At 38.2% G+C, this 11,562-nt stretch overlaps 1 pseudogene; it reads right to left on the bottom strand.

Moving 5' to 3' along the window:
* Gm9845 (predicted pseudogene 9845) lies at nt 3,350-5,103 on the bottom strand (annotated as a pseudogene).

An 11,562-nucleotide genomic window follows, 5' to 3' on the forward strand; every position in this document is an offset into this window, starting at 1 on the left:
AACATGCCTGTCAGAGCATTCACAGGTTCTTTTCTAGCTCACCATACAGATGTGTGTGATATATTCATGGAGTCGCTCACCACCTTAATTTGCGTCTATGAAGATAACTGTAATGTCCATGTTACAAACTAATGTGAATTGACTATTATTGTATTATTGCCAGCATTCTTATCAGCCATGGAGACAAATTCCGTTCTCAGAATGCAGGCTATCGTCTGTATCTACAGTGTGCATTAGTCTACATGTGAAGAACAGTTCTCATGAATGAATACTGTTTCTTTTACTCAATTTTCCAACCTATTTAGTTTTGCAATTGCAGGGATAGCGTAAGGAAGCATTTGTGATGCCGATACCAATCATTAGAAGCTGCTGGCTCCAGCAGTGAAGGGGAACCCAGGACAACATGTTGAAGTAGGCTTCTCTCCTGCATTTACTTAGTCACAAGTGTTTGTCTGTGTCATGTTTTGTATTACAGAAGTCAGATTAAGAAGGAAAGAGAGAGAGAGAGAGAGAGAGGGAGGGAGAGAGAGAGAGAGAGAAGGCAGAGCTGCCTGATTAGTCAGATTGCAAGATTCCAGGCCTCTCATCCTAGGATTTCTACCTCAGAGAACCTCCTGGGCATCTGCTAAACACGCATCAATATGAAGGAGGAGAGAGCAGAGCTCCTAACCCACTCAGTACTCCACTGCCTGTTTTGGAGAGGGCATTCCCAGATGTTGGAAAGCTTTGCCTCATAATGCAGAGGATGGCCATCTCTCCCTGGGTCTGGGAACAATTGTCTACCACTGAAAAGGTAATTTTAATCTCCCTTTATTTGCACTTACTTTGACTTATTTTAGTTAATAATGTGTGAAATTTTTAGTAGGGAATGCTTAATTAGCTCTTTTGGGGTTTAAAGTGTGTCTGTGTTGCCTGTAAGACACTAATTTCTTTTCAAAATCATGTACATGTGCTATTTTTCCCTGCAGCTTCTTGTTGAATGCTATGAGACTTCAGTGCAATCCTGGATTAGACTCCAGGATGCAGGTTAAAGCTAAGAAGAAAAGAACAGTACTTGGGGAGAGTGTCACTTATACAATCTTTCTTGTGTCTTTAGCAAAATTAGTTAAGATTTTTTTTAATAATGAATTTTCATTAAATATTCCTTCATGTTGAGTTGGACCAAACACTCTGATATTAGTGTGTATTAAAAAATGACCTGCTGTAGTTCAAGAACATCACAGGCTGGTTTTTATTATGTAGTATTTCAAAACCTCACTTACATTTTTTTTTATAGAAAAAGGCACAAAGTATCACTCCAGTAATAATGTGAAAGTACTGGAATGTTCAAATTCAAACAAGTGATTTTTAGGGTGTCATATAAATAGTCGACCAAGGATTTGAGAGCAAGGGGAATGGATCTGAAGCTACTCTTCATTTCAGCCATCCTAAGAGTTGCAAACCTTTAAGAGCTTCCAAGCCCTTTCCCCTCAGTCCTCCATAAGATTTTCCAGTGGAGTGGTGCCATCTAAATGGGCACTGCAGTGTCATATGGACATTATGTCTATAGCTCCTCATCAACCTTTTACTCATGGACAAATTACACTCACAGGATTGGGATGTAGCTAAGACAGTAGAGTGCTTGCCCAGCATGCATGATGCCCTGGATTCCATTCTCAGGGCCGTATAGACTGAACATCATAAGGTGCAGCTATATCCTAGCCCTTGGGATGTAGAAAAGATGTGCAGAAGTTCATCATCCTTGTGACTCAGTGAGTTCTCCACACACACAGATTGCATCTCTCTTAGCCAGCGCTGCCTCATTTGTCTCACTTTGTCATTTTTTTCCTTTCATCTTAGTATCTGTGTGACACTTTTTGACATAAATGTACTTCTACACGTTTTCTTTTCTCTTGCATATTCTAGTCACTCACTGTAGACAATATTTTTCCCTCAGATTGTGCCAATGCATGGTGGCAATTTGAGGAACTCCACTGTTGCCAACTACAGTCTATGATACATCAAAGCCTCAAGGATCAGTTACAGTCTCAACTCTTCCCAGTCCCTCGGAACCTGCTCGAGGCTATCTGTTGACCCTGTCATCTGTAGCTGGATAGCAACTCCAGATACATCATCCAGATACATGTCTGATTTCATATCATGTAACTTGGCATAAGATAAGATTTTAAAACTGAATTTTTTATACTCAATTTTACTTGTATTTTCATATGTGATTTAATATTACTTGACACATATTAGCCAGAAGCTAATAATTTATATCACTTTAGAATAGCCAGTTTAACATTTTACTGAAATCTGTCAGCAAACAGTTGTTACTGACAATAATGTTGACTTTTATGATTTTTTTTAAAGATAAGCTAAAAAGCATGAAGTTTCCTTTCTTTAGTACCAGCCTTGCCAAGTGTGATTACTTAGGGGTTATTTCAGAATCTAGGACCAGAAATAAGGAAATACTTACACAAGATTGAAAAAGCCAAAAGCACTTGTTAAATGAACAGAGGAGACAATTGAATAGAGACTGGAGTGCCCATGGCCAATGCTGGAAGAACCCAAGCAATAAAATAAATTACTGATAAATGAAGACTCAAGTATAAAATAAAAACCCATGAGTCTAAAGACATTGCTGACAAAATAAGTAAATGGAAAACAGATAGATCTGCTGAGAAGAAAATCGAATCATCTATGGAGTTGCAATCCTTGTGCTAGTTTCCCAGAGAAGCAAGGGCAATATGAAAGGAAGAAAGAGGGACAGATTTTAAGCTATCTCCTGCAATTCTGGAGGCCTGACTAACTGAAGACTGTAGGGAAGGATAGAGACAGACTGGGATCTGTGACAAGTTGCAAGGTCATCTGATAACATAAATCTTTGCTCTGGGAGGTCAGGGTTTTCCTAAGACCATCAGCTGACATGGTAAGAGTGCCTCTCCCACCCTCACACACAATGAAAGTAATCTGCTTACCTTGGTCAATCTCATCCAAGTAATTATCATCAGAGAAATAGCCAGAGTACTTATTAACTATATATCCAAGAGCCATGTCCCAGCCAAGATAACACCTAAAATTAAGCATCCATCCATCAAATGTGGTCAGTGTATAACAAATCCCTCCCAGTCAGTGCTGCCAAGAGGAGACCAGTGAGACTACACTATGAGGAAACTTCAGAGAATGTCTCAATGGTGGGGAGAGGTTCACAGCAGGAGTGACGGGTGATGCAGTTGACAGGTACCCTTGATAAGATGCGATGAGAACTGCAGTTCTGCTCTGTAGCCTTTCCCTCTCAAATCTACATCTTCAAGCTAACCATGAGGAAAACCTTCAGAGAGTTGTAACTGATAAACTTTTTTTTTTTTTTTTTTTTTTTTTTTTTTAAGAATCAGGAAGTTTATTTTGCAGCATTGTTTCTAGTAACAAAGGAAAGGAGGCAATTTATACATCAGCAAGAAAGAACTAAATACATTTTAGTACATGCAGAAAATGGAAGCCATGAGCCCGAGGAGGCTGAAGCAAGAGGAGGCTCATTGCAAGTTCAAGGCCAGCCTAGGTTACATAATGGATTCCAGGCCAGGCTGGATTACAGGTAAGTTCTTGTCTCAAAAGAAGATAAAAGGGTAGGGGTATCATTCAAAATAATACAAATAATGATTAAGTCGAAACAATCTCCTATTAACTATATGGAACAATATCTAAGGAGTCTCTGTTCAGAAGAGCAGACATGATATGCTACCACTTGTATAAAAGTAGACACTCTGTGGGTAGATTCTCTGTGCATGGTTATAGAAGAAACTGGTCTAGATTAGTCTCCTTAACAGGAAGGAGGTAGGACATGAGTTCCGTGAGGTAGAAGGAAACAACTTTAAAATCTCTTTGGGGACATTTAACTTTTTCTTTCTATGGGTACATTCTACCTACTTTAATTTTTAAAATTGACTCTTCAAAGAAACAAAGAATGAAAAAGATATTCAACTGTATAAATAGACACATTTGCTAATGCACATAGGACAGAGACTAAAAGAAAGCTTTCCACAGTAGTCATGCCCAGATAATGGGCACAAAAATTATTTTCTTGTTATATATTTCATAAATTTTTCCAAATATATTTTTGAACACTACTAAGGTTTATAATCATAAGAAATTATACACATTCTTAATCAAACACATATCTATCAGAATTTGTTTAGCTATTACAGCATATGAAATGAGATGTTTATTTTTATTACATCTCTGAGACTGGTTCATGCTGGTACTCCATACACTGGCTCCAGACTCACCCTTGAGTTATACTTGATACTCAATTTTGGGAGCGAAGCCTGGAGAGTATTCATATTTGATCTTGCTCCTTGGCTGGACTGGGTGTACTTCTGGATCTTTGTGTTCAAGTCTATTCTGTGGATGTTCTTCAGGCATTTTTCTAACAAATTCAATTGGTCTGAAGCAATTAGATTCAGTTTCTCCAATTCAATCACCAGATCCAAGAAACTCTTGTCCTTGGCTATCTTGCCTCTGCCTGTGTAATCCCTTGTAAGGAAAACTAAGGAGGATACATCGTTCTGATCTAAGCTCTCACCAATCTCCATCAGCAGGACCCTATAATCAGAAACCAGGTGAGGGTTTCTGCGCAGGTGGTCCTCCACGGTTGCTTTGTCTGTCTTCAAGATCCTCTTGAGAAGGTCAAACCGCCTCACTCTGTAGAGCAATTCAGCCAAGGTAGCAAAAGAGAGCTGGCCTCTCTCACTTAAGCTATCCAGGAGGTCCCTGACGTTAGGTGCAGCCAGGTTCTCAGTCACATCTCTACACAGGAAGAGCATCATCTCCTTCTCGTCTTCATCAAGACACTCTTCCACCTGGTGAATGACCTCGGCAGACACAGGGCTCTGGGCCATGTTCAGAACCACAGCAGCCAGGTTCTCGTCCAGTCTCCATCCATTAAGCAGGGCTCTGGGAACCACGAGAAGCCAACATCATTGCTGAGGACTCTCTTCATTTCTCTCAGAGTTCTTGCAATAGAGACACTACCGGGCGGTCGCCGGCCCATCCCACTCAACAACGGCTTTGTCGCCTGTCTTCGCTGGAGACCACCAGAAAACTGGATCGAACGAGACACTGTCCGGCCCTAAGTGGCCGCTTGAGAGGCTCAGGTCTCAGAGACTTCGCTGCGTGCTTTAGGGTCCGCAAAAATCCTGATAAACTTTTATACAACTCTGTACTCCTCAAGCTCACCAAGGCCACCTCAACCGCCAAAGGTCCAAGAGTGCATCTGTACACTATCCATGAGGATGAAGCATATAGTGTAGTACCCTGACCAGAATTTGAAACCAGCAAAGAGACATCAAGAAGTCTGCAGAACAGTTAGAATTTAATTAATAATAGAATGAACAGTTGTGACTCATGATTTGCGTAAACTCAAATGTCACAGAAACTGGGTGTGGAGTATGGGAAACGATGTGTACTGGCTTCATAACGTTTATGCAAACCAAAAGTAATATATTCATTACAAAATGTAAATGAAACAATGCACAAGCCTTTCATTAGAAGGACAATTCTCACGTAGTAATACTACTCAGAAAGTAGTTTTAAAACTGCCTGGAAAGTCAGAAATGATCTTGCAGGAATGAAGTATAATGCACCTTACCACTTCGCTCGTACCACTATCCAGAGGTGTAAAGTTTATTATTATAAAGCAAAACATCCAATAATTCATTGAAAAAAAAGCAATAGATTCATTAAGAAAATTAATGTTATTCAAACCTACAGCCCGCTGGCAACTTGTCTTTATAAAAAGCTCCATTAAACTTATAATCACTGTAGGAGGGAAGCAATAAGATTCTCCATGGAGAGAACAAATTTTCAATGCGAGAAATCAATATTCTTGGACAGGCCTCAAAAGAAAAGCCTAGAAGGAAAAGAAATCAAATAACCTAACACTGGCAACATGCGACGCCATGTAGTTAAGCCGATGTCTGTTGAATCTGGCAACCTCCTTGACGTTTGGTAGATAAATCTCTTTACCAGAACTCTCAGGTCAAGTAAAATGCACAGCAGACATGTCTGAGCCAGACTACATCAGTCGAGGAAGCGCTGTTGGTGGTCACAGACATGGTGGATCCAGGTAGAGGAAACTCTGAATTAGGCAGTCTCTAGTTTAATTCCTTTCCACCCTCACCTCATTCTTTTCTTTCTATGAATCCAAAACCAGCATTTTGGATTTCAGGTTGATTAGACTATACCCACTCAGTCATAAATCCAAAAAAATAAACATGGATTAAGTGTGTGTGTGTGTGTGTGTGTGTGTGTGTGTGTGTGTGTGTCTAAGCTAGAAGTGTTCTTACCTTTCAGACAGATGGCTATGAATTCAAATAATTTGCTTTGGGGGAAATCTAAACATATTTTATCTGCCTGTATTCCAGTCAATGTGAAGCACCACAGACAGCTGGAGCCCATGCCCACACTGTGAGTCATTAAGTACCCTATGGTTCTCGTTAAAGGAAATTATGTTCAACTGCATGCCAGGTGGCTCATTCCCACAATGCATTAGGAGGTTGAAATGATGTGTGAGCAAGGGATTTGTGTATATACAATACACACGTGTAGGAATAAAATCTGAAATGTGCACAAGCAATAAAAAACAAAACCCTAACAACTTAAGGAAGAGAAAAAAGAGGCATTAGGCAAGATATGATTTCTCTGGTTTTTATGATCTTGAGTTCCCTGGGGTTGAACCAGAAAAAAATTTTAATAAGGTAATTTATTTTAAACTTTTATTTTACAAAGAAAATACTTTCTACATTACTCAACTTGATTTACATAAAGGCACCCGGCTTTTAAAATCTGAAAATACTGTATTCAAACAAGACACTGAGCCTTCCCCATTTAGAAACTACATGCATTTCCGTACTTAATGTAAGACTGAGCAAATTATAACACTTGCTTTTGGACTACATGGGGAAATGAGGAACCCATACAGCCATATCTTAAATTTGTAAATCATTTTCTCATGCATAGGGCACATTTGTGGCCACTTGCATATTTTTCTAATCACTATAGTCCTGGAAATTGAAATGAAACAAGTATTGTGCTTTGCATTTTTTGAGATAATAACTTAAGCTTCCAGGGTTATGCTTATGTTTTTGATAGCTTCTTTATTTTATTTTAAAATGCATGTTAATGAAAATATAATTACATCACTTCTTTCTTTCCCTTCCCTCCTCCAACGCCTCCTGCTTTCAAATTGAAAAACCTTTTTATTGGTTGCTACACACACATACACACACACACATACACACATATACACACACATACCCCCCAAACACACACACACACACACACACACACACACACACACACACACACACACTTTATGTATGGATATATGTATGTATATCTCTTTCTATCTCTATATATCTATATAAATACAATCTTTTGAGATGTTTTTTGTTGTGCGTTCATATGGTTTCGAAGGTGAGCATTTCTGTATTGATCAACTTGGGACTCTTTCCTGGAAGAAGTTAATGCTACCTCTCTCAGGAGTCATCAGTTGTCTTAAAGCAATATATAAGGGTGGGACCCCACTGAAACTTTTTTCCCCATCCGTGTTAGCATGTCTTTTGACATTGTCGTGGTTCCACTCTTGTTTTTGCAACCATGTTTATGAGGTTCATTTTCACAGCAGACTTCCTGGTTCTCTTTCATTACAAGCTTTCCACTTCCTCTTCTACAATGTTCCCTGAGCCATAAATCCAGGAGCTGTGCTACAGATGTATCCACTGGGCCTGGACTCCAGACAAGCCATTGATTTCTGCATTATGTCCAGCTCTGGTTTTCTATAATTGTTTCCATTTGCTTTAAAAGAACGTTCTTTGATTAAGGATGATAGTTACACTTGTCTGTGGGTATAATAGAATTTAAGATGTCTTTAAGGAATTATGCTGGCCTAGCATAGACTTTCTTCTAAGACACATGACCGCACTAGCCTTAGGAAGTTGACTAAATTCCTAGTACCACATATGACTTACTTCCTGTTGAGTAGGCCTTAAATCCACATAGACAGCTGGTGGTTACTACCAACATGTGAGTGCCACTATTGCACCTCAACAGATATCTTGCCATATCAGCCATTGTTATGGTTCATATTTGTCATAACTGGGTATGAGTATTGATCTCCTCTCTTTTTGGCAGCTTTCACAGTACTTTCTGATACTATGGAATCTATACCATAGGAATGAGGCTTTCAAGTTAGATTGAAGTCAAATAATCAGAGGCTTGTGTACCGGTGATGTCTTTAGCAATAGAGGGTTGCCTTCAATCTTTGAGAGATTCTGAAGGGCAACAATGGCTGTGGATTGCTTTGGAACTCATTTGGATTACCCTGATCACTTGATAGGAGGTTTCTTATGACTTGTACTGGGTTTTTGGTTAATCTATGGCTTTTGATGGGAGCATTGTCAGCCCAAGTGTCAGGCATAACATCCATAAGACACACACACACACACACATGTATATATATATATACATATATATATATATATATATATATATATATATATATATATATATTGAGAGAGAGAGAGAGAGAGAGAGAGAGAGAGAGGTATGCATAATTGGTATACATACACATTTGTGTCTTTTTTACTTGAGACATTATCAAATGACATTGGTGATATTTGTCTCTCCTCTCTCCTCCTTTTGTACTAATTTTACTCCTCCCTCTCCAGTTGGGGCCTAACTCCTTGTTCTGTTTTCCCCATTACCCCCTTCACATCACTTGTATCTCCTGTTCACCACGTAAGCCCACCCTCATCCCCAGTGTATGGTTCCGTTTTACTTTCTCGGTTTCTGTAGGTTTTCCCCACTGGATACTTACATTTGAAGATTTGGAGCTGAGAGAGAGAGCATGTGGCAGTTGTGGGTCTTTCTGGGTCTGGGTTACCTAATTCAATAAAATCTTTTCTAAGTACATCAATTTACCTCTAGAGTTCACGATTTCATTTTCCTTTACAGCTGGGTAGTATTCCATAGTGTATATGCACTCCATTTTCAGTATTAAATCAGCTAAAGGACATTTAGATTGTTTCCATTTCCTAGCTATTGGGAATAGAGAAGCAATGAGCATAGCTGAGCAGGTATCTGTGGAGCAGGTCGTTGAGTCCTTTGGGAATATGCCAAGGAGCAGAAGAGCTGGGTCATGTGGTAGATTTATATTTAGAGTTTGAGGATTCTTCATACAGATTTCTGGAGGGTTTTGGCCAACTTGAAATTCCACCAATCCTCACAGTCTAGCAAGCATTGTTTTCCCATTGTCTTGTTGATCTTTGCCATTCTGACTAGAGTGAGGGGAACATTTCAGAGCGGTTCCCTTTTGCCTAACAGCTAAGGGTATTTGAAATATTTACTAGCCACTGTATAACTTTTGTTGAGAACTCTCTGTATTGGTAACTAGCCTATTTTTAAAACTTAGGGCATTGTTTCCTTGACTCTGGTTTTTGAATCAACAATATATGATTTAATGTATTCTATTCTTTTCTGAAGGTTCCCTTTTAACTTAATTTATAGTTTCCTTATGTGTACAGAATCGGTTAGATGTTATGAGATCCTGCTTTGCCAATTGCTAGCCTTACATCCTTAGCAAATGGGGTCCTATACAGAAATTCCTTTCCTATACCTTTATCTTTTACCGTACTTCAAATGTATTTTCTCCTAACAGTTTTACTTTCTTGGGGTTCACATTGAGTTCGTGGCTCCATGTCAATTCAATTTTACTTTTTGTGTGCAGGGTAATAGATACAGCTCTAATTTTATTTTTCTCCATGCCGATGCCGAGTTTTCCAAGAACATATGTTGAAGAGGCTGTTTTTTTTTTTTCTGTAATATGTGTTTTTAGCCTCTTAATCAAATATCAAAAGACTGTAGTTATCAGTACCCATGTATGAGCCTTCTGTTTTGCTCTATTGGTCTGCATTGCCAGCATTTGTGCCAGTATGGTATTGTTTTCATTACTACAGGCCTATAATATATCTTGACTTACCGAATGGCAGTGTCTTCAGTATTCCCTTTACTCAGTATTGTTTTGTCTATTTGCCATCTTTTCTGGTTACATGTAAATTTCAAAATAGTTTTTTTTTTTCTCTTCTGTGCAAAATATCATGGCCATTTTGATTGGGATTGCATAAATCTGGTAACATGGTTGTTTAACAATATTAATTGTATCAATTTAGAAACACAGAGGTGTCCATTCCCTAGTGTCTTTTTCAGTACTTTTCTTCAGAGATTAAAGATTTCATTAAAGAGTTCTTCCACAGCTTTGGCGGGCTTACTATAAGTTATTTTATTGTCTTTGATGCTCCTGAACATGGAAATGTGTTCATGATCTCTTTCTTAGTTTGTTGTTAATGCATATATAGTTTAACAATCTGTGGACATTTTTAAGTTCATTTGTACCATATCACTTTGTTGAAATTTTTAATTGCTTCTAGAAGTTTTCTGATGGGATTGTTTTATGTATAATATCATATAATCTGCAAATAGGGATTTTTCCTGTTTGTATCCATTTAATCTTCTCCTCTTGCCTTATTGCTTTATCTCATATTACTATATTGAAATGGACTGATGCTTTTGAACAACAGTGTCCTGTTACTGATTTCAATGAGATTGTTTTGAGTTTTTTTTCATGTTAGTGATGGGTTTGTCATACAAAGTCTTTATTATGTTGAGGTCTGTTCCTTTCCTCCAGTTCTAGTTTCTCTAGGAATTTGATCATAAATGTATATTAGATTTTTCTAAGATATTTTTGCCTTTTGAGATCATCGTGTGATTTTTTTGTCTCCAACTTCCTTTATATAATTATTCATATATTATATATATTTATTGGGTTATATATGTTGAACCAGTCCTGTAATCAGGGTAAAGTCAACATGATCTTGGTGGATGACTTTCTTGATATGTGCGTGAGAAAGTTTGCTAGTACTTTATTGAGAATTTTTACATCTCTGTTCATCAGGAATATCTGCCTGTAGTTTTGTTTTTTGTTGTTCTTTTTCTGCTTTGGATATTAGGGCAACACTGGCTTTATATAATGCATACAGGGGTGACACATTTGTTTCTATTTTCAAAATAAAGTTAAGGAGTATTGGCTATAGTTCTTCATCAAAAGACTAGTAAAAGTCCTCAACCCACTGGACCTGGACTTTCTATAATCACAAGTTTTTTATTACTCTTTCAATCTCCTCCTTTGTTATGGATCTGATTGGGTTGCTCATCTCTTCCTTGATTAACTTTGGTAGTTCCAATGAGGAAGTAAATGCACACTTTTTTTTTTTAGACTTTCCAACTTAATGTAGTACAGGCTTTTAAAGCTTTATTCAGGGATTGAAGTTTTCATTGTAGAACCATACCTCAGGGAATATACCTCAACAGGATAAAGGATGAATATGACAAACCCACAGCCAACATGGAAAAAATGGATAAGGACTTGAAGTGATCTCATTAAAATCAGAACCAAGACCGAGTTGTTCACTGGCCCCAGACGTTGTTAATATAGACACTCTAGCTGGAACAAGAGGGCAAGACAAG

The sequence above is a fragment of the Mus musculus genome, chromosome 3 (assembly GCF_000001635.26).
Source record: "Mus musculus strain C57BL/6J chromosome 3, GRCm38.p6 C57BL/6J".
Lineage (NCBI taxonomy): Eukaryota > Metazoa > Chordata > Mammalia > Rodentia > Muridae > Mus > Mus musculus.